The sequence below is a fragment of the Triturus cristatus genome, chromosome 7 (genome assembly GCF_964204655.1).
Source record: "Triturus cristatus chromosome 7, aTriCri1.1, whole genome shotgun sequence".
Lineage (NCBI taxonomy): Eukaryota > Metazoa > Chordata > Amphibia > Caudata > Salamandridae > Triturus > Triturus cristatus.
Window position 1 is genome coordinate 883,139,197 of NC_140590.1, and position 25,476 is coordinate 883,164,672.

Below are 25,476 nucleotides of genomic sequence, written 5' to 3' on the forward strand. Positions count from 1 at the left end.
GGACTGTTACTTTTTTGGAATGGGATAGAGGGCTGTGTAGGGTGCCTCCCTGAGCCAATTTCAACCACAGGAACCCCATTGCCTGGCATATTTTTTTATTTTGGGGGACCATGTGGTCTCCCTCTCTGGTCCAATTCAGCCATGGGGACCCCTAGGGCCCAGCATTTTTGAAATGTGGGAGGAGGCAGAGCAGTCCTCCCTGGGTTGATTTCAGCCCCAGTAACCTCATCCCCTTGGGTCCTGCCTTTCTCAAATGGTAGAGGGGTCCCTCTCCATGGGCTGATTTTGGCCCAAGGAGCACCATTCCCTAGGGCTTGGCAATGTCTGCTTGGTGCCCCAGGGCACCCAGTCTCCACTGGGACCACACAGGGAGCCTGAAGGCCCCTGCGGTCCCTGGCGGCTTTCCGCCTCCTGTGGGAGCCAACATTGCTTTCACTCACAGGGAGCTGCTGGAAAGGCAGCTCCCTGTGTGTGTAATCAAATCTTCTCTGCATCCAACAAGCTGGAGCATTTTTAATGCTCTTGCTTACTGGAAGCTGAGCATTTGGTGTGGCTTGGCAATAGCGGTAAAGGTCCTGCCAAGCCACAAAAAACAGGCATGCCTCAGGGGAGGGCACACTGAGACATAGCAGAAGCCGGCCCTGGGAGTGGTGGTCCTCAGGGCCATCTATGGCTCCAGAAGGGGGCTACATATGCAATCTCCTTTATTCTTGTAAGGTCTACCCAATGGAGAAGGCAATTTCTGGGGCCGAGAATGGCCCAAGAAGGGGGCCACGCAGCCCCCCTCCTATTTTAAAAAATTTACTTGGACCCAGTGATGTGGTGGTCTCCGGGGCCTGGTGGGATCCCTGAGGCCCCCCAATATAAAATTATTATGGCCCTGGGTAGGTGATGGTCCCCGTGGCCAGGGGGGTCTGAGAGGCCTCCCTATAACAATTCATTACCCCCAGGGAGGTGGTGGTCCCTGGGGCATGGGGAGGTCCAAGAAGTCCCCAATATGTTTTTGGAATGTGGCTCTAGGGAGGTGGTGGTCACCGGGGTCTGCAAGGGGGGCCCAGATGTGCCCTGATTTTAAAATTAATAAGCCCTGGGGAGGTGGTGGTCCTTGGGCCTTTGCATCCCCCTGCCTTAATTATTCAAATTTCCCTGGGATCTGGCCACCCAGTAGCCAATTTCTAACAACATGCAGGAGCCCAAGCTTCATTTTAAAAAAAGTTTGGTGGCAGTACAGCTCCTGAGAGATAAAGTAAAAATGTTAATGCTTTTTTGGCCATACAGGTTCCTGTGGAACCCCCCCCCACCCCGCCCACCAACAGGCCTAGTTGGTCAGAGTATCTCTACCCTGCCCCCTTTTTTTTTTTTTTAAATGTTTTTTCTCGGACTTGGTTATGCCAATTAGGTTTCAGCATGATATCCGTTAGGGGACGTGGATCCTCCGCGTCCCTAAACATACAATTGGAAATGTCTTTTGAATAACTCCACTATTGGTGAACAGGTTTACACAAAATCACAAAAAACCACTTCCATGAACCAACATCACCCTTTATGCTAAATTTAATGTAATTCTATTCTTTTTCTTGGCCCTGACTCAATGGATCACCACGGAACTTTCAAAACAGCAGCTGAAGTGAGTGGCAAACTAGTTTTAAAGAGTTTGTGAGGGTTCACACCAACCAACTCTAAAGATATTCGCGAATGAAAAACGATTTTCCTATGGAAACTAGGTGTTAAATATATATATTAACTACATGTAGTTATAGTTAGGACCTTGTTTCCATTCAAAAAGCATTTTTTCTTTGCCAATATCTTTGGCGCCGTTTGACGAATCTTCGCCAAATTTTCAAAACTAATGGTTCACTCAGGTCAGCTCCTGTCTTAAACGTTTCGGGGTGATTCATCAAGTGGGGGCCCAGAAAAAAGGGGCGTCCCATAATGCATTTTTCCTATGTTAATTTCCATATGAATTTTAGACAAAGCTACAGCCCGAACTGCTGAACGGAATAACACAAAATTTGGCAAAAAGGTAGGTCTTGGTTCAGAAAGCGTGTTTTGTTTTAAATGTTGTAAATCCGTTCAGTAGTTCCTGAGAAATTAAAAATATATATATATGAATATCCGCGGGCCGAGGAGGATTTGCGAACCCTCCCAAGCACCAGCTTGATTCTGACTGACTGTCAACATTCCAAACCAGGAAGTGTTGGCACCCATCTTGTGACTCGGTAAAAATGCCAAAGAAAGCATGTCATGTTTTCCCCACTATCTCAGATGCTTGGTGACAATATTCTTTACACATACACCTGTCACTACATCTTGCATTTAATGTTTAAAGACTCGGGTGTTTGGCAATTCACTTACATTCAATATTGACTAACTAGAAAAGGGGGCTAATGTATCAAAGGATTTCACCCATTCTCTGTGGGAATATATGATGGTACATATTAGGAAAGATTCTTATGAAACCAGCCATTTTATCTATCAGTGAAATCAAATGTAACCAACATTTCAAATATGATTTTGATATTTCCTGATTATCTACAGTTTATAAAATAACTAAATAAGACCCAAAACATGCTTCTAAACACTGTATCTTTAGAACAAAGACCACAAAACTGAAAAAAGCAGAAGGAAGAAGAGACAATGTTTTAGTGACATCCCTAAACAACAAAACTGAAGCAGAATTCCAGTCTTTCTTGATGCTACCTTGTATAACAAAGTCACATTGTATTGGCCCCTTCAGGAATAAATAAAAATTGCTCTTTCACTCATCTTGTCCTTTCTATGAATGGCACTTAGTTTGTGGTTGCAAAGGTGTTTTTTCAGTGTTTATATGTGTACACCGGTGATGGCTATTTTCCTTTCGGTGGGTTTTATCAGTTATTATAGGTTTAAACCTAAAAGCAGATAGCCTAATTATACATTTTCCGCATTTGCCACATAATCCAGTATGTGGGAGGCCCTTTGCAAACCTAGAATGGTCACCGGTTACTTATTGCTAAATGTGGGTATTAAATTGGTAATAAAGTTGTGTAAACCACTCTTGCTTCTTTCTGTGCCTCTCTAGCCTCCTTCAGCATTTCTGATGCTTCTTTCTGCACCTTTCTTTCTTTTTTCTGCACTTCTTTTGCCTCGTTCTGCTAATCTCTTGCAATTTCTGCACCTCTCTTGCCTTTTTCTGCACCTCGCTTGCCTCTTACTGCACCTCACTTGCTTCTTTCTGTACCTCTTGTGCCTCTTTCTGCACCCTTCTACCCTCTTTCTGCACCTTTTTTGCCTCTTTATGTACCCCAGTTCCCTCTTTCTGTGCCTCCCCTGCCTGTTTCTGCAACTCTTTTGCCTCTTTCTGCACTTCTCTTGCCTCTTTCTGCACCTCTGTTGCTTTTTTCTGCACTTCTGTCACCACTTTCTGTACCCCTCTTGCCTCTTTCTGCACCTCTGTTGCTTCTTTCTGCACTTCTCTTGCTTCTTTCTGCACCTATGTTGCCTCTTTCTTCACCTCTGTTGCTTCCTTCTGCATCCCTCTTCCCCTTTCTGAACCCTTCATCCCTCTTTGTGCAAATCTCTTGCCTCTTTCTACACCTCTCTTCCCGCACCACTATTGCCTCTGTGCACCTCTGTTCCTTCTTTCTGCACTTCTTTTGCATCTTTCTACACCCCTCATGTTTCTTTCTGCACTTCTGTTGGTTCTTTTGCACTGTTCTTGCTGCTTTCTGCACCTCTCTTGCAACATTCTGCACCCTTCTTGCTTTATTCTGCACCCCTCTTCCCACTTTCTGTACCTCTCTTGCCTCTGTCTGTACCTCTCATGCCTCTGTTTGCACCCCTGTTCCCTCTTTCTGCACATCTTTTGCCTGTTTTTGCCACTTTCTTGCCTCTTTCTGCAGTTCTAATGCCTCCTTCTGCACCACTGCTGCTTCTTTCTGCACTTCTTTTGCCTCTTTCTGCACCTTTCTTACTTCTTTCTGCACCCGTTGTCTCTTTCTGCACTCGTCATCTCCATTTCTGCAACTCTCTTGCTTCTTTCTACACCCTTCTTCCCTTTTTGCATCCCTCTTGCCTCTTTCTGCAGTTCTCTTGTCATTTTCTTCAACTCCCTTGACACTTTCTGTACCTCACTTGCCTCTTTCTGCACTTCTCTTGCTTCTTTCTACACCTCTGTTGCTTCTTTCAGCAATTCTCTTGCCTCTTTCTGTAGTTCTCTTACTTGTTTCTGCACCTCTTTTGTGTCGTCCTGCATCTCTGTTGCCTCTTTCTACACCCCTCTTTCCTCTTTCTGCACCTCTCTTGCCTCTCTCTGCACCCCTGTTCCAACTTTCTGCACCTTTCCTACCTGTTTCTACACTTCTATTGCCTCTTTCTAGACCTCTGTTGCTTCTTTCTGTACTTTGTGTGCCTCTTTATGCACCCTTTGTGCCTCTTTCAGCACCTCTGGCTTCTTTCTGCACTTCTCTTCCTTCTTTCTGCACCCATCCTGCCTCTTTCTGTACCCCTCTTGCCTCTTTTTGCACCTCTGTCGGTTCTTTCTGCACTGCTCTTGCTTCTTTCTGAACCTATTTTGCAAATTTCTTCATCCCTCTTGCCTCTTATTGCACCCCTCTTCCCTATTTCTCCACATCTCTTGCTTCTTTCTGCACTTCTCTTGCTTCTTTCTGCACTGCTCTTGCTGCTTTCTGCACCTCTCTTGCAAATGTATGTATTCCTCTTACCTCTTTATGCACTACGGTTCCCTCTTTCTGCACCTTTCTTTCCTATTTCTGCACTTCTCATGCCTCTTTCGGCACCTCTGTTGCTGCTTTCTATACTTCTCTTGCCTCCTTCTTCACCCCTCTTACCTCTTTCAGCACCTATGTTGCTTCTTTCTGCACTTCTCTTCCTTCTTTATGGATCCCTCCTGCCTCTTTCTGTTCCCCTCTTGCCTCTTTGAGCACCTCTCCTACCTCTTTTTGCACCCATATTGCCTCTTTTTGGAGCTCTGTTGGTTCTTTCTGCACTGCTCTCGCTTCTTTCTGCACCTCTTTTGCAAATTTCTGCAACAAATGAGATTTCATTATGCCAATTCTAGGACACCACTGCGTCAAAATATTATGTCTGCTTCACAGCAGGTGTAAGACTGCTGCAGGTGCCTTTAACATGGGGCTTGCCCATGTGTAATGAATCATTGATGGAGTAGCATCACTTTTGCGACACACTCCAGCAATGTGTCATTAGTGCGCCTACAGATACATCAGAAATACTGATGTATCTGTAAATCCTTGCGACATGGAAGGCCGTACAGTAAATACAGTAAAAGAACATGGGAAACCCAATATACCCTTTGAGGCTTGGGCAGTTATATGATAAGTAAAAAGGTGCCTACAAGGGATTTCGTTTTTCTCAACTGAATTATCAAGTGTATCAAAACACAAAATCATTAATTTGTTCAGTTATCATAAATTCTGAACCTGAGTGTAACAAAAACATTTGTTTATCATAAGGGTATTAGACTCCAATAATATAACTCATGTCAAACAAATATAAAAGAAACACGGGAATATCTTTTTTTCAAAAAATAAATCAATTTTATAAATATAAAAGCCAAAGGGTACTAGTCACAAAAATTAATGTAGCAAAAACAACATGAATGGAGGAATGTCCAAATCAACCTACAATTCATGTACATGTACATCTATTCCTTTGTTTTACAAGTAACATGTCTAAGCATACAAAAAACAGTTACTGCTTCATCAAATCGTCAGGAAATAGATGGAAAGTCGCCATTACGGTCTGTGATGGTATAAATCCGTCAGACCATCATCAGGACGTACAATTTGATTGCATGAAAAAGACCCTTTAATAGATGGTCAAAGTTGAATATATGACCAAATGTATAATTAGAAATTAGAAGTACCCTCTGTCAGCCATGGCTTGGTAATATTACTGCCATTGTCAGTGGCAATGAAGCCAATTCTGAGACTTTTGATTTGAAGTTATTCTTAGGCTTTAATATTAAATTAATCCAAGACGTTGACAGCTGTGTGCAATTTGTCTATGGTAAACATCGGAACTACTGCATACTGCCAAATGCCTCAAAAAGCCTTAACAGTGGTGAGATCAGCAGATAGCCTTTGCTGCTTTCCTTCATTGCTTCACCAACAATTAGAGCACTAGATAGTGCTGTGCTGCTACAGCAACCGTGGAACAATAGGTCCAGATGGGAACCCTTGATATTGGGAAGAGGGCGTCTGTAAATTCAAGAAACCCCTCTCCTTCTATGAAAGGAAAAGGGAGGAGGTCAAGTGCAAACATTCTGACTAGCTTCCTGTTAGACCTGGCACCATTGGCGTGGGTCTCCCTTCCATTTTTCACTGTTGCCTCGTATGTTTATGCTATGTTTTTGCTTGTCTAGATGCTTTGGGCACTTTGCCACTGCTATTCAGTGCCAAAGTGCAACTGCTCCCTATTGTAAATTATTGTATTGGATTAGTGACACCATGATTGTCTTATTTGATTTACTTGTCAGACTCTGGTACAGTGCACCATGTGTTCCCAGGGCCTGTAAATCAAATGCTGCTGGTGGGCTTACAGCACTGGTTGTGCCACTCGCAGAAGCAGCTTGTAAAATGTGGCTCAGGCCTGCCATTGCAGAGCCTGTGTGCAGTCTGTGACTGCCATGTTGACTTGGCAAGTGTACCCACTTGCCAGTCCCTATACCTTCCCTTTTCTACATATTAGTCACCCCTAAGGTAGGCCCAAGGGCAGGGTGCATTGTATGTAGAAGGTAGGGCATGCCCTGGTGTGTGGGGTATGTCCTGATAGTGAATTACAGCCAATTTTGTTTTTCACTATAGCAAGGCTATCTGTTCCCATAGGCCAGAGTGGGCAGTTTGATTATAAAATTTTATAATCCTAACTTACCCGGAGAACAAGATAGGAAAATAAAGTTTAGTATGCCTGAACTCAGAATGTTAAAATGCATCTTTTAGTGTGGGGCATTTTTACATTCTGTGTTTGAAAATACCACTTTTAGAAAGTAGGTAATGTCTTGCCTAACCATCCAGCATGCCTCTGCAAGGTTTGTGTATTCCATGTCTGGTTTGTGAGTGACAGGGGGCTGGAGGGGGCCTTGGCACCAACAGTCTGATGGATCAGGGCTGGCCTGAATAGGACCTGCATTGAATGGAGAGTAGGTGGAAGAGATTTCCTTTCACCAACCTGAGCCTTCATAGAATATAGAGTAGGGGGCAGAGATTTCCTTTCACTGACCTGAGCCTTCATAGAAGAGAGAGTAGGGGGAGGAGATTTCCTTTTCGCTACCTGGGCCATGTCTGCTTTCAACAATGCTGTCTCCACCCCCTGCCAGGAAGCTGCACCAGGGAGGACAGAACTGGTTTTAACTGGGCACAGACACCCTCTGCCTTCAGAGGACAAAGGATTTTGCAGTATAACTATTGGGGCCCAGACCCCAGAACTTTAGATCACTTCTGGGAATAAAGACAAACCTTTGCCAAGGAAGCTGAAGAAGGAGACTGCCCCTGTGCTGTTTGGGGTTGGCTTGCAGTGGTTACTTTATAGCCAAGGAAAGGAGAAAAGGAACTTTTTGTGTACTTTTACTATCTTGAGGAAGATCTTCAAGGGCTTGAAGCTGAGCTTGCCGCCTGTTCTGAAGTCTCAGGGACACAAAGACTTCACCACCAGCTCCCCCTAAATTCCCTTGCTGGGAATTCAACCTGCAGTGAGGTGCCTGCTGTTGTCTTGGGCCCTCTGAAGACTGCGTATCGCTGGGAGCCGGAAGCACGACGCATCGAAAAAAAAGCGTGTTGCCGCCGCAGCAGTTGCCGTCGGATCACCAAAGAAGCGTGTTGACGCCATCGCTGTTCGCCGTCGCATCTCCGATGAAGCGTGTCGCATCCCCGGAGAAGCGTGTCGCTGCCACAGAGGTCGCCGTTGCATCACCAGAGAAGCATGTCGCAGGGCCTGTCGCGGCTCAAGACTTCACTGAGTCGCAGCACGGCAGTCGGGCGTGCACGCATCGCATCCACGGTGTTGCATCGCATCAAAGACGCCATTTTGTCGCATCGCACCGGATCGCCGCATCGCATCGAGGCGCCATCTTGTCGCATCGTAACGGGAACGCAGTAAGAAACCAATGCATCACCCCTCCGGTAAGGAACCGGCGCCTCACCTTCCCTGCGCTGCAGTAAGGGACCTACGCATCACCTCCCCCCAAGGCAAGGAACTGACGCATCACCTTCCCTGCAACCCTTTTGCTTGTATTGCATGACACATCCAAGGTACTTTGAGAGTAAAGTGTCGCATTTACCATCTACATTAAACTAAGCTATTTCTACCATTTTAAAGTCTAGTTTGTGATTACAGTATTGTGGATTTTTGTTGTTTGGTCTTGTGTTAAGTCTAGTAAAGATTACTTCTTTTTCTAAACTGGTTTGGTGTCCATTTGTAGTGTTTTCACTTTATTACTGTATGTTTTCACAAATGCTTTCCACACTGCCTCTGAGATAAGCCTGTCTGCTCATGCCAAGCTACCAAGGGGGTGAGCAGGGGTTATCCAGGAGTGTACCCCCTTTCCCTGACTAGAAGCAAGGGCCTCTACTTGGTACCTCCCTCTGCCAACTAGAGACCCCCATTTCTAACACTTCCCTATTGCTAAGACATCATGAGTTTAATACAGTGATTAGTGAACAACATAAGCCTTGATGGTTGGTGTGACTGTCTTCTTTGGAATACATCCACCATCCACAAATGACTGGCAGGGGTCAGGCAGGCTGCTTGGGCACTTTTGGGTGACTATTTATCTGTCCCTTGCTGCTTTCTAAGGTTGCTGCAAGTGATGACTGTACACTACCAGCAACAGCTACAGGGGCTTCTCCCCATTATACCAACATAATTTCTTCTTCTTTACACCACTTCCTTCTATCAGTTCAAATTCTTCTTCTCACTCACCAGCAGCTATCTTGTTGAGATGATTTTCCCATATATGATTGCATGCTGATTTTTCAGATGGACCAATGTAGTTAGGATGCAGCCTGAGTGTAAAGAGGTCCCAAAACTGGGGATAATGCTCTCTTGTTGTGGCAAAACTGGAATAGCTTGTAGAGGATGAGCCAAGCTGCTTAGTTGTCTTTTGATAGGGCGGACTGTGACTGCCTCAAGGATGACGTTTGGGGTTGCTCCAGGTTGTTTTGATCTTGAAAAGATAAAAGCAGGTGGTGTTGTTGGAACTACATGACAAAGAGTAGGTTAAATAGAGGTGATCTATATTTCATCTGTGCCACTCTAAACCCTAACAATGAATGAATTATCATCATCTTCCTCACTTCAAAGACTTTTGGGAAGCTTCCCTCATCTCTGCTGGTGGGTCTTAGTTGGTTCCAATACATGTCAAGGTCATTGGAAAGGGGGTTTGGAGAGGTTGAGGACACAGAAGAGCTGGGTTGAAGTTCCCCGGAGGTTAGAGGGATGGAGCAACAGAGAGACAAAGGGGCTGAAATCAACGTGAAGAGAAGGGAAATAAGAGAAACACACAAGCAGCAGAGAGCAACGTGGAGCTTGAGGACACAAGCACACTTTGAGAAAGCAACAGGTGGAAATTGCACACAAGGGCTAGCACATGATCCGGGGATCAAAGCGAGAAGCAAACAGGGAGAGATAGCAACACTTAGCACAGAGAAGGGACTAAGAGACATACAGGAGGGAGACAGCTACAAAAAGCATAGGTTCTTATGGACATCTTTACCAAAAACATCCTAGTAGCGCCTGAAAACTAAGCAGTGGAAGAACACAAGTAATGAGGACATGCTCCAAGGGAGAGATAAGCACAAGAAGAGAAGAAAAGCCCACACAAGGTGATGCATAAATAGCATGTAAATAAAAGAGGCATTAAAGCTAACCAATGGTAATCAATGGGCAGACTAAGCAATCTGTTAGCTTAAAATATTTTTTTTTGCAAACAGACAGCTTGTGCTGTCTAGTAGAAAAGACCTAAAAAAGAAAAGCCAATGTTGAACCATATTGGAACACATTAGTGGATGAAAAGTATGTGAAAAGTCCCTCAATGTATCACAACTCTCGAGGTGAGTTTAGTAATGTATTTGGAGGTAGGGAATCATACAACTGGCAGAGCAGGCAACAGCCAACAACTATTGTTTGTCCTTTGTCACCTTCCACATGCCACCTTAGCAATGATAGTCAAGGTGGCACATGCTCTATGTTCTGAGCACAGAACCAAACACATCTTCCCCTATAACACAACAACACAAACATACATATTTATATAACTGTATTAACATCCAGACTGATATGGAAAAATAAAATGATCTGAATGCATGTAATACATACTTATTAAAATAAAAACTGAAATAATCTTTAAAGCAATTAATATGAATGTATGGAATACGTACATTTGCACTAACATATGCATCCAATAGCAAAACAGTAAAAATGCATTACTCTAGATTGAGATGGAAGACCAACGTAATCTTTGAATCATGCTGGCGTTACCTTCACTCTTTCTGATCTTCCTGTACAAGGATCTTTCCACTCAAAGGGATTTGTTTCCCATTAATTTAAAACAATTTCTCTCCAACTATTTTTGGGCAACCTCTTTTTATTCCACCATTTCCTGTTGTTCAACTTCTCCACTCTATCCTTGACCATCACAATTTCCATAGGATGGGACAATTTGGAGTGATCTTGGCAATTAGTCCTGGTAACGTCACCTTCACCCAATATCCCATTTTGAATGTAACTTGATGGCTCCCTTTTGCTGCCCCTTTGCTGATGTATTTCCCTTGATCCTTCTCACAACTGTCCTTCACTTGCTCACTGTCGTACTTGGCCCTTTTTGCAGGGTTATCCCAAAACTTTTTGTTTCTTCCTCCTATTTTTTCCTGACCTGTTATTGTTATGTTTTAGGACTCTGGGCACTTAACCACTGCTAATCAGTTCTAAAGTGCATATGCTCTCTGTGTAAATTGTTATTATGGTTGGTTCTCCCTGATTGGCATATTTTGAGTTACTGGTCATTATCTAGTAAAGTGCACTGGGTGTGCCTGGGCTGGTAAATCAAATACTACTAGTGAGCCTGCAGCACTGATTGTGCCACCCACATGAGAAGCCGTGAAAAGATAGATGTCTCAGACCTGCCACTGAAGTGCCTGTGTGCAGTTTGCTAACTGCCATGTCGACTTGGCAAGTGTACCCACTTGCCAGTCCCTAACCTTCCCTTTTCTTACATATAGGACATCCCTGTGGTAGGCCCAAGGTACGCCCCTGGGCAGGGTGCAGTGTATGTGAAAGGTAGGATATGTACTGATGTGTGTAACATGTCCTGATAGTGAAATACTGCCAATTTCGTTTTTCACTATTGAAAAGCTATCTTGCCCATAGGACAGAATGGAGAGTGCTTTGTAACATTTTACAAGCATATATTCCAAGAGGTATAAGATAGAAAAATAAAGTTTAGGCTCTCTGAACTCGGAATTTAATAACACATCTTTTACTAAAGATGATTTTGAAATTGTGTGTTTGAAAATGCCACTTTTAGAAAGTGAATAAATAAATAATAAATAATAAATAATTAAGGACAATGGTTCAGGTATGGCCTAAAAGGTCCTAAAGAAAGGTGACCCAAGAAGGGGCACTTGTTTTTTAAGAAGTGAAGTCAATTCCGTAGGGAGCAAAAAACAAAGTACGTAAAGGGTCATGTAGGTCAAAAAGATGACAGGTATTTATTTAAACAAATTCAATTTTTTGAGTGCTCACATAAAAAAGCGTGGAGTGAAATAGTGATAGTGGCTAAAAAGACATCGCATTGACAACAATATAGTTGAGTTCCATAATTGATTTTTTACAAGTTATAAGGAATTCATGTTGTGAGGTGGTCGACGGCGTTTCGAACCCAATTATTGGGGTTCATCTTCAGGACAATGGTGAGCAAGTTGGTTTGAAAGTTTAAACTACTTGTAGAGTATTGGTGTAATTCCTAGATGCTCCAAAACTGGGAGGCAGGGGCTTCAGAAGGCTATATCAATTAAAAGTAAGGGTGGGCGTAGTTCGCGAAGTAGCACTTCGCGAAGCTACGCAAAGTGAAGTTCGCACTACGCGAGCTACGCGTAGCACTTTGCGAACTGCGAAGTAACATGTTCGCACTGTGCAAGATGTTGTTTTCAATGATTGCACAGTGCGGACAAGCAACCGGCACTGTGCAATCATTGAAAATGGCATCTTGCACAGTGCGAGCTGTAGTTTTCTGCTGTTCGAGTAGATGTTTCCTCGAGCTTCAGCTTTCTCAACGCGAACTGGTAGTTTCTCATCGCGAGCGGTCGCGAGCATACGCGACCCCTCGCAATGAGAAACCTGACCTTCTCGCGTTGGGAATCTCGCCGGGAGGTTTATTTTCCATGCTCGCGATCGCGAACAAGGAAAAAGTCTCGCCAGGATGTCATTTTGCTTGCTCGCGGTCGCCAACTTGACGTTGAGGACCGCGAGCAAGCAAAAAATGACCGCAGCACTACGCAACACTACGCACTGTGCTACGTGCAGTTCGCGTAGCGCGAAGCAGCGCGAACTTCGCAAACTACGCGAGCGTAGCGTAGTGCTTCGCCCAGGCCTAATTAAAAGCCAAATGAAAGAGTTTGAACCAAGTGGTAGTTGGTTAGAGCAGCTGGTCAGTACTTAAATTCGCCTGGAAAGTATAATTTTCCTACGAGGGGCTGCAGGGCAGTGAATGGGAGCCTGAAGCTGAACAGACAGAGACGTCTTGCTGCTGCTGGGGCTGGCTGTTAGAACAAAGACATTTTGGGGTATAAGTATTAGACCTAAAACCCCTGAACTTTGGACTACTTCTGGAATCAAGAGGAACCTTTGCCAAGGAGAAGAGCTGGAGAAACTGAGGCGAAGTACTGCCCTTGCTGGGGTTGGCCTGCAATTGCTGTTTCTACCAAGGAAAGGAGAAGGACTATGCTGTGTGCTTTGTCCCCTGCTTGAGGAAAGTATCCAAGGTTTGAGTAGAGCTTGCCTCCTGTTCTGAAGTCTCAGGGACACAAAGACTTCACCCCCAGCTCCCCTTTACTTCCTTGCTGAGAGTTCTGACCTACCCAAGAGGTGCCTTTAACTGTTTTGGGGTTCTGGAGGTTGTTCCTGCTATTGGGAGCTGATAGAAACCTAAGAGAAGTAAGAAAACATGTTTCCGACACCGTCAGCGATGCCGCTGTGACGCCGCGACCTGCACCAAGGCCCGGGGCACTACTCGTGAAGTGAAAGACACATCACCCAGCCTGTTCTGCAGCTCCGACGCCCTTCGACACCTGCCGATGCCTGCAGTTATCGGCCATGCCCAACGCCAGGGCTCGCAGTCATTGCCAGCACCTGCATCCTGGTGTCACGGTGCTGATAACCACCGAGGGTGACTCAACAAGCTCGCTGATTTCGCATCGTCACCGGAACTGATGCCTCACTGCCGACGCAGCCGCCTTCCCCTCTCTTGGACATGACACGTCGCCTCCTCGCGGACACGACGCCTCGCCTCCCCCGTGGCAGCCAGGGAGCCAGCCTCGACATCAACACTGACGCCGCACTTCCTCGACGCTGTGCCTTGTCACAGACTTCATTTCCAGGTACTGTTTGTTTGGGAGTCTGTGTTACTCTGTGTCATACACCGCGCTCCTCTCGGTTGGCGCTGTACTTCGGATAATAGCCCCAGTTGGGTCTATTTGATTTCTACAAGCTTATTTTTTCCAATATCCTTTTGAAAGTTATTTTTCTTAATACTTGTATGTTGGATTTTTTGTCATTTTGGTCTTGTTTAGTCTAGATAAAGATACTTTATTTTTCTAAACCGGTGTGGTCTCCTTTTGTGGTGTTTGCACTGTGTTACTGTGAGTGTTGGTACAAACGCTTTACACATTGCCTTTGGGAGAAGCTGGTCTACTGGTGCCAAGCTACCAAGGGGGTGAGCAGGGGTTATCTGAAGTGTGTATCCCCTTTACCCTGACGAGAAGCAAGGGTCCCTACTTGGACAAAGGTACCTACCTCTGTCAACTAGAGGCCCCGATTTCTATCACTCACACATTGCATTCAACACCCATCCAAGGTCTAACCAGTTTCGAGCAGCCATCTTACCTTTTAACAAAGCAAATGGGGATACATTAGCAGTGGCACTCAGAGTGGTGCATAAGGCCTACAGCAAATCCTTGAATTCTTTCTCTCAATCCAAACCACTTGCTACCGACAAGTGAATACTGTCATTGATAAACCTGTTGCAACGTTCCACTAGGCCATTTCTGTCGGGGTGATATCAGGAAGTAGTAATATGCTTTATAATCCTATGAGACATGAGCTTTTGGACCTCTTTGGATACAAATTGCACCCCATTGTCAGTAACCAGCTCACCTGGGGCACCCTCTCTGATAAATAAAGACTGCAAAAATTCTATTACCTCCTGTGTGTTGACTGACTTCACAAAATACACCTCAGGCCAACGTTTGCCATAATCCACCAACACCAAACCATGCTGATTCTGTCTGTTAAAAACATACATTGGTCCAATGATGTCCGGCCCCAACTCGAACCAAGGTTTATTCGGAATGGGAATGGCTTCAACCAGACTGGGCAGGTAACTTGAGTCTTGTCACTCACTGCACAAGCCTCACAATCTCTGACATAATGCTCCACTCCTCAATCCATTCCCAGCCACCAAAATATTTCCTTGATCCACCTCTTCATGGCTTCATCCTCTAGCACAGCCCTTTTCCATTCTTCCTCCAATATGCACCCAAATCCAGATTCTTCCAACGATGCCACCATGCAATTTTCCTCACACTCAAAATCTGTTTTCTCACTCTTGAGTGGCAATCTGGACAAACCGATATTGAAATTCGATCATCCTGAAATACCTCTTTGCTATGTGAGAATTACTTTAAGAAAAATAAAGAGGACCTTTGTCCAGCCGTACTGTTGTAAAACTTTGTTATTTGAAGTGCAAAAAGGTTGGACATTTTTTTCAAGAGCTTGTAAGAGGGATTTCAACAAGACTAAAAGTGGGAACAGTGGGAAATCTGACAGGAATGAGTCTAGCAGAAATTATGAACTAGCTGAATTAAGGATGTTGAATCATACTCGCTACCTGGTGAGTAAACCCCGGAGTGCGTCTCCACCCACAGGAGATTTCAAACGTTTAAGGACTAGATTCTCTAAACTACTCATGCTATAAAGTTTTTCCTCAGGTCCAAGATACGAAGCTCTTGAAGATTTGTAATTTGTACACCTTGTAATTGCCATACAGAAGTATTTCCTTGGAGCACAGTTTACTATTAAATTATAGGCAATCATAATGCGGCCCGAATGGTGCTATTCCCTAATGCATGACTTTAACTGCATGCTGAGTTTTACAGTTCGCACTTGCAATACAATTTTTTAGTATTAATTGAATTCTGAAAAAAATAAGAACATTTAAATTGCTAGTTACCTCTATATTGGAATTTACATTGAAACCTCTTGTATTACTCTTGGATTTAACATGCAGAATGTTAGAGTTGGCCCTCTCTATGGGGTCTTCCGCAAACTTTTTACCTTTACCCTTTTGCTTTATTAACACATTTTTGTTGGTTTTTAGGACTCTTTTCACTTTACCACTACTAACCAATGCTAGAGTGCTTGTGATCTCTCCCTTAAACGTGGTGAAATTGGCTAACAACCAATAGGCACATTTAATTTACATGTAAGTCCTTAGTAAAGTTGCACTACATGTACCCAGGGCCTGTTTATGAAATGCTTCTAACAGGGCCTTCAGCACTAATTGTGCCACTCACTTAAGTAGTCTTTGAAACATGCCTCAGGTCTGCCATTGCAGGCTTTGTGTGCAGTTTTAAACTGTCCTTTTAGCCTGACAAAATAAGCAATTTGCCAGAGCTAAAGCTTCCTTTTTAATACATATAAGTCACCCATAGGGTAGGTCCTAAACAATCGATAGAGCATGATGTTTTGTAGTTAAGTTTAAAATGTATTTTTTAAGTTTTAATGTCCTAGTAGTGAAAAGCGCTCAAATTCAGTTTTAACTATTGCAAGGCCTACCTCTCCCATATGATAATATCGGGTCATTTTATTACATTTAATAAGTGAAAAGATTTGGTTGGCAGCAGGGAGGAAAGGCATGTTTGGCTTCCCTGAAACTGTAGTTTAAAATGTTCTTTAATGCTAAAATTGGATTTTAAGCCCCAATTTCTGAAAATGTCACTTTTAGAAAATAGCCATTTTCATACCCTGATCATGGGCTGCCTGTTGCGCTGTGCAACGCGTCACATCCAGGACAGAAGGTACAATTCTCAGCTGGCCCTACCTTCTCCGTGTATCTGGCGTGTGCTCCATTGGGGTCAGTCTGAACTTGTAACTTTGTCTTACTCCGGGTGTGACCAGATAACAACAGTTGGTGCTTAGTTCTTTTAGGCACTATTTTTAACTAAATTACATATCTCTAATTCCACTGATTGGATCTTTGTCATTTTGGTCCTAAATTATTTTTTTTAGATTGGGGTGGAATTTTGCTTGTGTCATGTTTTCACTTAATTGATGTCTGAAGTGCTGCATAAATACTTTACGCATTGCCTCTAATTTAAGCCTGACTGCTTTGTGCCAAGCTATCGGAGGGTTAATTTAGGGTCTGCTTCTGTTTCACCCTGACAAGATTTGTGGTTGTTGCTTGAGTAGGTTATCACCCCACTCCCCTCAACCAATAATTCAATTTCTCACACAGAAGATTAGCTTTGCATTTGTTGCTGGTTTTATCTTTCTATAGACAGAACATTTAAATGCTCTACTATAACTTATTAAGTTTTCAGGAAAACCTGAAAAGAAACTGGGCACCAGGAACAAGGTCTCACATTCTTTAAAAATATGTTGTGCTTATTGGCTTATTCACAGACTTGATGTCATAATAATTGCATATTCAAGGACATTAATCTGTGCAAAAAAACATTAGTAGTAAAGGTGTATCTTTCATGAATATATGCATGTGATCCTGAGAGAAATAAATGAGCAATTCCCAATCTCTCAGAAATAGTGAATATAGAACTCAGGGGGTTGTAATTTATGGACCAGCTGGAACGTGTACTAGTTTCTGTTATGATTTATTGCTTAGAGTTGAAGAGATTCAAATTTAGAGAACCTGAATATATTTGTACAATTTTCAGGTCCTATTTCCATTTAAAAATACCCTGTTTCTAAAGACAGCAGAGTGTAAAGGGACTAAAACGGAGCTGGTATTAAGACAAGGGACCAATTTAGCTGCTTGCGACACTGATCTCTACTCACAAGATAGAGCCTCTGTGGTAATTTTCAGCAAAAAACACAAGTGTTGTTTGCAGTAGAGCCACCGGGGAATTATTGATGCTTAGGCTATTTTAAGAAGTTACGATACCGATTAGTAGGTTTCACGTGACTCTTGAATTGAATATAAGTAGGCCAACTTTCTTCAAACGGAAAATTAATAGAAAACCCCAAGCTCATCAGCCCTACACACGCACGTAACTTTTTGAGCTCATACTTTGATAATGTTATGTTTGGTAAAGGTCCTTTGGTTACGTTTTTCCATTTTTCCGTGACACATTTTTTTCTGGTTTTTAACGCCATTTCTTTCAAAAATAATTATCAGTCGGGGAAGTCAGCTAGATAGCAGTATTTAAGAGTTAATATATACAAATAATGTGTAAGAAACTAAATAAGAAAGACGTTAAAAGTGGGGAATTAATATTTGAATGCTTTACTAAATTTCTCCTGGAACTTAAACATGGCGTAAATATGACAACATGTAAATGTTTAGCTTTCTCTTATTTTTTCCTGGAAAGGTAGAAAAATAATATTGTTAAGGTACTCGTTGGCTGTGACACAACAGACGTAGAGTGCACGCATTTGCAATTGTAAGTATGACCTTATTAATTTATATCAGAGCTTACGTTGCGATCACCTTATACTATGTGGAGGGGAAATGACACAGTTTGCGGATACAAAGTGATCCTACATCAAATATCTTCTTACTTCAGCAAGTCAAAGGTCCATATCCTCTGCCTCACCCCTTCCACCCCCTTGCCGTCTCGGACTATTTCCTCTTATTGAGGTCGCCGCCCGTCACTGGGTTCAATTTCCATGTTCTTTACCTTTATTGCAACCACCGGAGCTCCGTCGGGAAATCCTCGCCCTGTCAACGAATGAAATGAAACAGCAAAGGTCAGTTTGGAAGAGGGAAAAAATATATGGCAATACGCAGAAACATTCATACTGTCGGATTCCAGGCGACATGTTTAAGAGTTTTGAAAGCTGACAAGTCCCACGGTTTAAAATCTGGTCACGGTATATCCTCTCTCTTACAAATAAACCTTGACACAGACTGCGATAACAGAATGGTGGTTTTTGTGTCTATTCTCCGGTTTCTGGCACGGTACTGCAGCCTATTTATATCAACGGTCTACGGCCATGTAATTATGTAACCACTGTCATGAGAGAATGAAATAAGCTTGATGCGTTTCGAAGTTCACTACTTACTTCTTCGTCCAGGGCTGATGGAAAAAACTATTTCTCAGTCCAAGGTACTTCCTGTTCCTAATATGTTCCATAATTGCACGCCCCTAATTGGGTGTCTAATTAGTCCTGTGCAAAGGATTCTGGATTAGGTAGTCCTGGACATGTCAAAACCCTGTATGGGTGCGCTGACTAATCTACTGGATGATCACTGTACAAACCCACAAATGGGTCTCAGAGGAAGAGCCTGTTGTGGTAAATTTAAATTACCTAGACTTAATTTATGCGGTAAAATACAATACGAATAACTCAGTAAAAATAAGAGGCAGAATCCGTGGTATTCGAGGGTATAATAGGGTATTTATTCCTTACAAAGGAATGATGGTTCGAACCAGGCAATCGAGTTCCGTCACCACGAAGGTTCAGGAAGGGATCAGCAATACATTATTGACAGGTTATGGCATATATAGTAATGCATTACAGTAAAGACAGATGCAGGAGGCGTAACAACTGATAAGAATACACATACGTAATAGAAAAGACGTTACAATAGGCGTGCATAGAGGCGTATACTAAAAACGTCATTATGATGGTGACACAAATGGGTGGATCCATAAGAGAATCCTGCAAAGTCAGCAAAAATACATGGCAGAGATGCGCGCGCAGCCGCATGACGTGTGATTGACGTGTAACTAGAGGGTGAAGGGAACTTGACATTTAGCCCTACATGAGGAGACAGAAGTCTGGGGTGTCAGGACAACCTAGTCCTAAATCATATCTAATATCTTGTGTTTAAGGAACTGTATTATCTAGAAGGAAAGGTCTTCTCGGACAGATCCTATTCTATACTGACTGCTAGTGCGTGTACAAGTGTCTAAGTGTCTACATGAGATGCGAGGGGGGCATGGGCCTACCATGGTAACGAGAGTCATGAATTACTTGCACGGAGACAGTAAGGCCGGGCCCTTTGCTCTGCAGCTAGAGGGATGTTTACCTAAGCTATTTAGACAGGAATGCATTTCTTGAGGAGCGGAACAGATAACTTGAAGGCTGAATACAGTTTTGGCAGGCAACAGGCCGGGCTAGGCACCGTTAGCCGCGCAGGAAGTAAGACAAGGTTCATGGATACAGATGCAGGTCCAGGCTGGAGCATTTCAGAGCTTTTCAGAGGCAGAAGCAGGAAAAAGCTCGATGGCAGAATTCAGGGCCTACCTTGCCAGAGCTGGAAAACGTGAAAAGTATACCATATAAAGACGGTGGCAAGGCATACTTAGGAACGGAATATCTGGCCCATTCATGGCAGATATGAAAGAGTACATATTAACGTTGGACACAATTGTATTTGCGTCTTCATAGCTTGAAGTGGAGGGAACATACATGTACTTGTAGCATGTACATGGAGCCGTTGGGGTCTAGATAGGGGACACAATTGACCATAAAAATTCATATTTCCTCATTCCCTCCTTGTCCCCTACAGACCCTCATGAAATATCGATCTTCAGGAATCCATCAATCTGTTCATGTAACATCATTTGCTCTTCTTTCTTCTTCCGGGATCTTGAATGAAAACTTGAACGTGGAATACACGATGTGGCAAATCGCTGGTCCACATTGTAGACATAGGCAGCAACTGAATACTATGAGAAGGCCAATACCTAGGAAGGATAGGACTTTCCATCCCCAGGCTGACAACACGCTCCAGAACCAACCGGACCATGTCCAGGTGCCTGCATTCTGATGTATCTGGTTTGCAATCTTGTGAAGACGAGTTATGGCTTTATATACGGATGGCGCGTTTTCTGGGATGAAAACACAGCAACTTGATCCGATGACCCTACAAGCTCCGCCCCTATCTGCTAGGATGACGTCAAGGACAAGACGATTTTGGAGAACAACAATCCGCATCGCAGACTGCTCCTCTGTTAAGTTGCCTAGGGCAGAGGTAGTTTCATTCACTACTGCTTCAAGGGTTCTGGTTAATCTACGTATCAGTTTACTGTTTGAGACAACACCTATGTAAGGGAAGAGACCTTTATTGAAGTCTGTATATTGTTCCCATGCTGTTTCGGTGTAGTCAACAATCGGGATATCTCTCTGGGGTCTATGGTGTACTAGATTGGTATTTCTATGATAATCAGGAGGGGCTAGGAAAACAGGTGGCAGAAGGAATGCAATGTAACAGGTACCATCCCAATCTAGGGGTAGGCGTATATATGCGGTGTGACCACAGATGAAGTAGGAGTGACGGGAAGCTCTAAATGTAGACTTGCCTTTATCACTGAATTCGATCACAGTAGTACATTTACTATGACCCAGGTGTACTGAACCATTCTTTCTTACACATAATTCACCTTTGACTGGTAATACGGACATAGCAGGCAAGACTAGTGTAGCTTCAGATTCAACATTTAGAATCATGAGGTTAAGTGTAAAATTACCTAATCCATATACTTCATTTTCTAGGTCAGTTCCTGTTCTTTTGGGAAGTCCCTCCTTGTTAGGATAACAGGCTTTAAGCAAAACTAAGTTCAGGTTTCCCCATACCCAGTTGCTCTGGTATACTACAGTGTTTGAATCTAAAGAGTTAATCAAACTAAACCATGCTCCACAGGAACCATTGTGTGTAAACGGGTACGGAAAGAGAGGCAGAACTCCTTTGTATTTCTGATAGGGAGGGAGTCGGCCACATAATCCAACAATTTGTAGCATTGCTGGTCTGGTGGGAATGATGTAACATACTAATGAATGTGTTGTTGCGCAGCGCAAATCTATAGGACAACTCATGTGGAGGTAGTTCACTAAAAGAATGTTCGGCTGTAACATTGTAAGCACGCTTGAAAATAGGATAGTACATATGTAACAGTATGCTTGCAGCAATAATAAAAAGACTTAGAAAAAACATAATCAACAATGTCACTATACAGTGACTATGAAGTGATTTACAGTATGCATGTTTCTTGAGCTATTTCTGTCTATTTTTCTCTCTCATTCGGTCTAGAGGATACATGTCAAAGACTTAATTCAACCGATTCACCTTGGAGAGGACTTAAACAATCGAATTGTCTGACTTGCTAGACCTTAGTTTCAGTTTATAGTTTTGAGATTCTGTCGGTTCAACCAGGGGGAGTTTTGAATCAGTCTCTGGAAGGGGGCAGGGCTGAGAGTTCAGATCGGCTGGTAGTCCATGAAATTTCTTGATATGACTCGAGTGTAACCAACCCTTGCGACCTTCGACCTTTACTGCTGTCCTCGTCGTTAGGAGAACCAGCTTTGGTTGTAGCCAGCGAGGCTCCAACGGACTCCTCCTGTCGAAATTTCTGACGAAAACGAGATCTCCCGGAACTACTTCATGGGGCTTTACCTCGGTGTTGTCGGGAAAGGCTGCAGCTACCTGTGAACGGCAAGATTGTAGTGCAGACATCAAGGAAGCAAGGTAATCTGTCAGCATATTACAATCAACATCAGTTATTTTACGAGGTATAGGCGTCACCCACATATTTGGTGGCCTACCGAAGACCACCTCGTACGGGGATAGCCCTGTGCGAGAATGTGCTACCATTCTCATGTAAAATAGTGCAACCGGTAAGGCTACTATCCAGTCGACACCTTTCTCTCTACAGATTTTAGAAAGTCGTATTTTCAGGGTCTGATTATGACGTTCCACGAGACCTGCTGCCTCGGGATGTCGAACACAGTGGAATTTCCATTGATAGCCTAACAAGAGTGAAATGTGTTTCATTAGCTCGGATGAGAACGGCTGGCCATTATCTGAGTACACGATACGGGGCAAACCATACCGTGGGAAGAATTCACGAACTAATTGTTTGGCAGTAGTCGGGGCAGTGTAATCTGAAACGGGATACGCCTCTGTCCAACGGGAAAGAGCGCATACAACTACGAGGACATATTTGAATCCTCGACATCGTTCCATCTGGATATAATCCATCTGGAGGACTTCAAAAGGGTGATCGGGAGGTTGAAATCCACCCTGCTCTACAGGTACGCCTTTACCTGGGTTGAACTGACAACAAATCATACAAGTTCGGACTTTCTGTTTGGCTGCAGCTCGTAAGTGTTTGTTGAACCAAATAAGTTGAATACTGTCTAACATAGCTTTTTCTCCTAGATGTGCTGGACTATGTATTGTGTTAATGATAACTTGAACCATTGAGTCGGGGAGAAACCATATAGATTTTCCCTTCGTCATCCATCCCTGATCGGTTTGGATCCCTCCTAATTCAGTCCATTTCTTTATTTCCTCTGGTGTAGCATGTGTCTGTATGTCAATTACATCAAGAGCGGGATCCTTAACTGTCATGCAGTGTGTCGGCGCCGGAACTATTGTCTTTGTCAATTCAGTTGCATGAGTCTGATTCTGTGCTGTTTGCTTAGCTGTTCGGTCTGCTAGGTCGTTACCCTGGGAAATAATATCGGTGATTTTTGTATGGGCTTTGCATTTCATGATAGATATTGAAGTAGGTAGATGTATTGCATCTAATAGAGCTTGAATGAGGGGACCGTGTTGAATGTTGGCACCGTGAGAAGTCAAATATCCTCTCTCTCGCCAAAGGACTCCGAAGTCGTGTACGACTCCGAAAGCATAACGTGAATCTGTGTATATGTTAACTTTTCTATTCTTGGCTTGAATACAGGCTTGTGTCAGAGCAATAAGCTCTGCTGCTTGAGCTGATAATGTGTCGATACAATTTGTTTCAATGACTTCGGTGTCTGTCGTGACTGCATAGGCGGCCACTAACTTTCCTGTACTTGTTCTCATACATGAACCATCTACATAAAGTGTCAGGTCTGGATCTGGTAATGGGACATCTGTCAAGTCTTGTCTGGGTTTCGTCGTAATAGTAATGACTTCAATACAATCATGTGCCAGTGGGTCTGTTCCACTTAATGGCAAAAGTGTGGCAGGATTTAATGTACTACAACGTCTGATTTCTATGTGTGGCTGAAACAATGTGAGTTCGTAACCTGTCAGTCGTGCTATAGTCAAGTGTTGTGTCTGTGTCCGGTTCAAGAGAACCTCTACTGCGTGTGGTACTTGTACTGTCAATTGATGTCCTAATACTATGGAATCGCTTTGTCTAATCGCTAGAGCTGTCGCTGCAACTGATTTCAGACACGCAGGAAGAGCCTGAGCTACGGGATCTAATGTGCTAGAAAAGTAAGCACATGGCTTGTGTGATCCTGCTTGTTCCTGTGTGAGTACTGACAAAGCAGTACCTTCACGTTCTGTAACAAAGAGTGTAAAAGGCTTACTGTAACATGGTGTCGCTAAAACAGGTGCTTGGCATAAAGCTTTCTTTAAGTCTTCAAAAGCTTGTGTATGTTCTGGAGTCCAAGGGAGGACAGTCGATGTTGCTGCCTCCTGGGTTGTCAACTGGATGAGTGGTTTAGCTAAAAATGCATATTGGGGAATCCACTGCCTGCAGTACGAAGTGAGGCCTATGAAGGCCCGTACCTCCTTTTGTGTCTTGGGTGGTGGCATGTTTACAATTAACTGGATACGATCAGGTGTGAGCTGTCTCCCCCATTTGGACAGCAAGTGCCCTAGGTACACAACTTGCTGGGCACAAAATTGCAGCTTTGAAGGGGACACCTTGTGCCCCTTGTCGGCTAAGAAATGTAAAACCATCAGTGATGCTTTTTCACATTCGGGTTCGCTTCGAGCGGTGATCAGCAGATCATCGACATACTGAAGCAGTGCAGTGTTAACAGGCATGTGGATACTGTCAAGTTGTCTTTTCAGTGCTTGGCTGTAGATGCTAGGACTTTCTGTAAATCCTTGAGGTGCGCGTGCGAATTTAAAACTTCGTCCATTTAAACTGAATCCGAACAAATATTGGCTTTCCGGATCGATTGGGACGCTGAAGAAGGCGTTCTTGAGGTCAATTACAGTAAAGAACGTTGCCTCTGAATCAATAGCTGTCAGTAATGAAGAAATATCTGGGACCACGGGATATTGTGGTACAATGCATTTATTCAATTCTCGCAGATCAATAACTAATCGATATACTGGGGGTGCCTTTGGGTCGGTTCGTTTAAGAATCGGAATAATCGGAGAATTACATACATTGGAGTCGGTTTCTACAACTACTCCTTGTGCAATGAGCTCGTCAATTATTTGCAGTAAAGCCACTACAGCATCAGGTGGTAACTTGTATTGTCGCATTCGTGGTAGTACCACTCCTGTTTTGAGTGTAACTCGATAAGGTGTAATGTGCATACAACCTACATCAGTGGGGCCTTGTGCCCATAAGTGTGCAGGTAGATTCTGTAACCGGTGATCCATGTCTCTAGACACGTAGTGACCTTTAAAGTCACGCAAAAATAGTCGTACTCCGTCCGGAGAACAGCATATTATAGCTCCTAGAGTTTTCAATGTTTTTATACCTAACAAGTTTTCTGGGCATGATTTCGTAAGCAATAGATCTGTAGTCCGTGTTAATGGACCGACTGTGAATGCAAGTGGTTGCGATACTTCGTTAATAGTGGGCTTTCCTGAAAAACCAAGGGAAATATTTTGTGAGCCTGAGAGGGGTGCCCCTGGAACTTCATCGTGACTTATAGTTGTTCTGCTTGCCCCTGTATCAAGTAGAAACTTTCTGTCTTTCCCTAATACTTGACTCTGCACATAGGGACCCTCTTGATCTACAGGAACCTCAATAAGGGGTAAGCCAACTTCCCTCTCCAGGCTATTTCATGTGTAGCGCTGATACTCTGGATAGTCATTTTGTGCATACTGGTACATCTGTTGTGTCGTGTTTTGTGTTGCGGCAATAGGCTGTGGCTGTTGTTGTGGTACGGTCTGTTGTGCAGTTTGCATAGGCTGTATATTCTGAGGTACTTGTTGTTGGATCTGATCCTGTCTAGGCGGACGTGGTATCTCCTTGGTTTTACCCGTGGAGATATTATGTTTCAGAACTGCACAATCGTTTATATAATGACCTGGCTGTTTAC